The sequence below is a fragment of the Cavia porcellus genome, unplaced genomic scaffold (assembly GCF_034190915.1).
Source record: "Cavia porcellus strain 051 isolate PalLab524CR breed Dunkin Hartley unplaced genomic scaffold, mCavPor4.1 scaffold_21, whole genome shotgun sequence".
Classification (NCBI taxonomy): Eukaryota; Metazoa; Chordata; class Mammalia; order Rodentia; family Caviidae; genus Cavia; species Cavia porcellus.
This window is the reverse complement of record NW_026947504.1, coordinates 26,667,754-26,673,167: the sequence shown is the minus strand read 5'-3', so window position 1 is coordinate 26,673,167 and position 5,414 is coordinate 26,667,754. Positions and strand designations below refer to the sequence as shown.

The 5,414-nt window shown below is 47.4% G+C and overlaps 1 protein-coding gene across 5 annotated transcripts in view; it reads left to right on the top strand.

Moving 5' to 3' along the window:
• Positions 1-4,313: 4,313 nt before the first annotated feature.
• Sncaip (synuclein alpha interacting protein) overlaps positions 4,314-5,414 on the top strand; it is a 146,045-nt gene continuing 144,944 nt past the window's right edge. Inside the window, exon 1 of one of the 5 annotated variants that reach the window (XM_063232446.1) lies at positions 4,314-4,467. The gene's annotated coding sequence lies outside the window, so the exon portion shown is untranslated. Of the gene's footprint in view, positions 4,468-4,671; positions 4,807-4,902; positions 5,013-5,075; positions 5,388-5,414 lie in introns of those variants that run through there. The other 4 variants (XM_063232445.1, XM_063232447.1, XM_063232444.1 and 1 more) reach the window with 4 other exon arrangements.

The window sequence follows — 5,414 nt, the reverse complement described above, 5'->3', positions numbered from 1 at the left end:
CTGCAGCCCAGAAGCATGGCACCCAGGCAAATTCACCATTTTCAATGTCAACTGAATTCAGGTAAGAATCAGAAGATAAGGCAACATGATCTGTCCCAAGAAGTGTTATTCTCATAGACCTGAAGACAACATGGCACTCTGGGAGTCAAAATTCTTTCTAAGAAAAAGAAATCTGCTAAAGACACTACGAGTGGAATCCCTGGAAAGACAGACATGTAAACTGGGACTCAAATAGCTATAAATTTAAAAATCAAAACTAAAGTTTAAGTTGATGCTTAATGAGTACAGACAAAGAGTTTCTCAAGGTCAAAGTGAAGAGTGAGCCCAAATCAACCTCAGCTCTAAACTGCAAAATTTATCTATTCGATAAAGTGCAGTTAAATCCAGCCATGAAGCATAGAATGCACATTGCTGCCTGAATAGAGTTTGGAAGCCATACTTTCTCCCTGTATTCTAGAAGGTTGATAGATTCATTGTGCTTTATGCTGACAATTTATTAGAGAAGACGAACAGAAGAGAAATAGCAAACCACCAAATCAGATATTTATAGAAAATGCCTTAGTCTCTTGTGGATATTCTCTGTATTTTTGCTCCAAGCTGCCTCAGAACACATGACAAAACATTCATTTAATTGTATTTTTGCATATTGTCTGTTTCTATTTTCAAGGAACAACATAATTTCTAATGATCTGTCACACTGGGTAAAGCAAAGTAATAGGATTAATTGGAATCTGAGGATAATCTTGGAGAATCAGATTAACAATCCATAAGAGTTCTTCTATTAAAGCTACTATATTATAAGCAACTATGCGGACCAATTTGAACTTCATATCCCTCCTTGTTATACTTTTATCAGAAGTGTTACCAAGTTCTGGAGGTGTTGGAGACTCTTTAGAGAAATTCTTTTTTAGGTTCTTCCTGTCCAGAATAAAAAATTGGCCAAGATAGGTGCAAAGGGTAGTGAGGTTTTACATTTATTAAACATGCTCTGAATGAAAAGAAAAATGCTCTGAAGAACTAGTGAGGGCCAATTAAAAGAAGAAAAGAGGTTCAGTCTACAGGATGAGAGGATATCACTGTGCGGCAGAGAACACAATGGCCAAGACGTAAATGGCCACGGCCTTTCATGTCCCAATTTCGCAGGGAGTCTGCTTGGCTTGCGTTCTCTGGAGAGGAGAAATTCAGCCTTTTATGATTAGTCCCAAGCTCAGGGCTTCTAGAACTGGTTTTCTGTGCATGTCCCAGCACACCCACTTGCTTGGGCTGTTTGCCACACTCTAAGGCTCAAAGTTGGTCCAAGAAGAGAGAAAGGAAGAAATACCGAAGGGGAAAAACGTAACAGTGAAGAAATGGCCACAGAAAACTAAGAGTGCAAACTTCCTATTTGTGTGTGGCTAAGGCACAGAAAGACAATTGGTCCAAACAAATAGAAGGTAAGGGAGGTATGTGCATGGAAAAGATAGGGAAGAGAAAATGGGATGATGTTCTAAAACCTGGGGATAAATTGGGTTAACACCGTGTTTGTCTACAATTTAATCTGAGCTACTCCTTGATGATTGTAAAGCAAATGTTTAAAAAAATCAAACAGGGTTTGGGGACATAACTCAGCAGCACAACACCTGCCTGGCAAGCATGAGGTCATGAGCTTGATCCCCCATACACAAAAACAAAAACAAAACAAACCAGTTTGCAGTCATCAAAGCCTGTTTACTCTCATTTCTGTGGTTATTTCAGATATTAACACAGCTATAGATTTTGCACTTTTGTTCAGCATCAATTTTGGTGAACATTTGTGAAGTATGTTCATGCTTTCTCATGTAATTATTTACCAAATATTCAAGATATGTGTACAATAGCCCTTCCTAATCCTCTTGAAACACACAAATAATTCTGGTCAATGAGTTGTGAGCAGAAGTGACTGAGTTGAAGCATTTAATGCCTGGTGTACTATACCCTAGTCTTTCTCTTGCTAGAGTGACCAAAAATATTGCTCCATGAGGCTGGATTCTAAAGTGAGAAAAACATGAACCAAAAATGCAGCTGACCTGAAATTGTGGTATGGTGAGAGGAATATATGGAAGTTTTTATTAACATACGGAAATTTTGGGTGGTATTCATAGGATTGTTATCATAGCATAACATCTGTCCTGAAGGATACAACCATATTTGCATCAGATGTGTAGTCCGATTCCTGATATCCTTTTTTCATATATGATGAAAGTCAAGAAAATAAAATACACTGGGCTTCAGAATAAAAAAATCCCTGATGTAACCGAATGATAGTTTCAATACAGAAATCAGGCAATACCTCAAATAGGACTCTCTTCAGTGACTGAGATTCAAACATCTGAGTCTTCACCACAGAAATGGATGTTTCATTAAGTAAAATCTGCACTTAAAAAAACAGAGATCTTCTTCTTTATGATAATTGGCAGTGTTATGGTAGTTTTATCCAATTTTTACAGCATAATAAAGATACGGAAATTGGGTAAAAATATCAAGGAGGCAGATGTTTAATTGTAATAACTGAATGAACAATTACACAGCAGCTCTTTGGCAGATGAAATACAGTGAAATGCATTTCTGCACTAATTATTTTCAGTAGCCAACTCTGAGTATAAAAATGTGCTAAGTGTTGAGAATCCAAACATGAGTAATGTGAACTCTCTGTCTTCATAAGCACTGACAATTGAATGACAGTGGATAAGAAATGGATAAGAAACAAACATGCTAAGTGCTCCCAGAGAGGAGTAGACCCTAAGCAATGACAGGCGTGGGTGCAGGGTCGTGTTAAAGGTCATGACAGTGCAGTGGTCACTCCGCCAGTACTATGTGCATCTTCTAATCAAGGACAGGTAGCTGCTGGATGAAAACACTGAGTATTAGAGAACACTTATCAGACAGAAGTGGCTGAAAGGTTAAGCATAAGACGAGTCTGGGGGCTTGGTAAGAAAAGTCAATACTGTGCTGAGGAAGCCAGCATTCTTGCCATCTAACCTTAAATCTAGGTTTTAACCAAACTACTCCACTACTTCCACACTCTGGCTCATCAATTTGTGGTTTGTATTTGGCAAGGATTTGCATGAGAAGTGAACCAACAGTACAAACAAAAGCAAACTCACACCCTATGTGAGAAAGTGTATACAAGCATAGATTTAAATCATACTACAAAAATAATCCCATGGAAACAATGGCAAGTATGTAATCAAAAACATGTTAGAGGCAGAATAAAAAAAGGAACTATGAGAACGAGGGAAATATCTGAAAAACACCTCAAAGGTTATTCATTTACACTGTTACACGCTATTCTTTGGCTATACAAAAACAAAAACTTTCCTGGCACGACCAGTGGTCTCTACACACTCTACAATGTGCTGGTCTGTTGGATCATAGAGACTGATTTCACACCTGGTTCATTGTTTGACCTTGGAAATACTTAGGAGAGTTAAAAGGAGATACCGATTGATGATTCTTCAATAAACTATTTCTTCAGTAATTTGAACTCTGAATTTCAAGGGTGCCAAAATACTTAAGAGGCTGGAGTTGAAGGTATGTCCTCCATGGATCATGCCAAAGGTGACAATTCCATTCCTATCTCTTGGATGGAAGCAAGATGTGCTTTTCTCAGAGTTTACACTAGAAAAAAAAAAAGCAGTTTTATTTTAACCAGATGTGAACAAATTAAACCCAATATTTCCAAGTATTTTAGTACCATATGATGTCATCTGATTTTATATTTTCTACTGAGAATTTATATTTTTAAAATTATGAAGCCACTTTCCATGTATGTACTTAAAATCTTATATATGATAAATTACAATAAACAAATGCCAACACGACAGAACATGCTCTTGGCTGTTAAGACAAAAGCCAGGAAAGAAATATAGTTTTCACTAAGTGACCCGAAAGCACTTTTGAAAGTCTTCTACTGGCATTTAAGGTAGTTCTCAGATCAGTGTCGATGGTACCAGCCTAAAGGGGTGCAGGCAAGGATGGCTAGGGCCATTCATAGCCCTGCAGTAGCCTCTTTGCTGTGGACTCCACGGGCACAGCGTACAGCAATCACGCTAGTTTAACCAAAGGACCCGAGTTTTTAAAGATGCCGGCTCTCCCTTTTCAGGACAACGTATTTCCAATGGCGAGCTCACGCATCCCCGCATCTGCTCCCCAGTAGTGCTGGGTTTGTCTGGGTTTGGCACCACTCTTCTCGGTCTGCCCCTGACTGACTTCTTCGCACCCTTCGCTGGGGCTGGCAGCGCACCCCGAAACAGGAGCGTGTCCTCAGGGGCGCTGCCAGGGAACGCCCCCGTCCCCTCTCCCGGGAAAGGCTTTTCTCCGAAACCATTCACAGTCTTCCAAAGGGCACCGGCGAGCCGTCCCGAGCCGTGTCAGCACACCCAGCTGCCAGGCCCCGGATTCGTCTCGGAAAGAGGCCGCGTTCCCGCGAGCGAGCGCCGGTCGGGCGAGGTGAGTCCCGCGGGGCGCGCGGTGACCACGTGCGTACAGACGCCCCGGCGCTTCGGCCCGGTCCCCACCCGCTCCAGCGGGGCACACTGCGGGCGGAGCCCTCTCCCCGGCCGCGGGAGGTCCGGGGGGCAAGCCCGGAGGAGGGAGCGGGGCGACCCCGGCCAGGCCGCGCCCCCCATGGCCTCCTCCCGCGTGCGCCGGCCCGGGGCGGGGCCGCGGTGCGGGGCTCGGCTCGGGGAGGCCGCGGGGCCGTGGGGAGGCCGGAGCGCGGAGCGGCCCCGTGGGCGAGGCGGGCGCAGCCGGCGGGAGCGCGGGGCGCGGCGGGCGCCGCGAGGGGAGGTGAGGCTGGAGGCGCAGGTCGGGGCGGGGGGGCGCGTGGGGCGGTCTCGGGCGGGACGCGGCGGGCGGGGCGGCGTCCTCTGGGTCCCCGCGACCCCCCGCTTCTCGGCGCCGCTCCCGGCCGCGCGCCCCGGGTTGGGCCCGGCCGCATTGTGACGTAGCGGGGCCGCCGCGCCTGCTCCCGCGCCGCCGTCCGTCTGTCCGGCGTGAGTGCGGGCCCCGGGCGGGCGCCGTGGGAGGGGAAGCCCCAGAGCGCCCGACCCCTCCGGCCCGGCGCTTTGTGCGCCGCCCGGGCCCCGGCGCGGTGTGGGGGTCTCCATGGCAACGGCAGCGCGCTCCCTCGGGCCGGGCCGGGACGGGACCGGGTCAGGATCGGGATCGGAACGGGGCCTGGGCCGGGGTCGAGACCCAGCCGGACCGGGCGGCCCCTCCCTCCCGCTAGTCCTCGCCGCCTGCCGGGCGGGCGCAGAGGCTGCGCTGCGCTCTCCGGGCGGTGGGCGTCGCGGGCCGGGACTGCACGCGGCGGGGAACCGGGCAGCGCCGTCCACCGGCGAGCGGCGGCGCGGGCCGGTCTGCAGGTGGTAAGTGGCAACTCTGTTTTGGCCGTT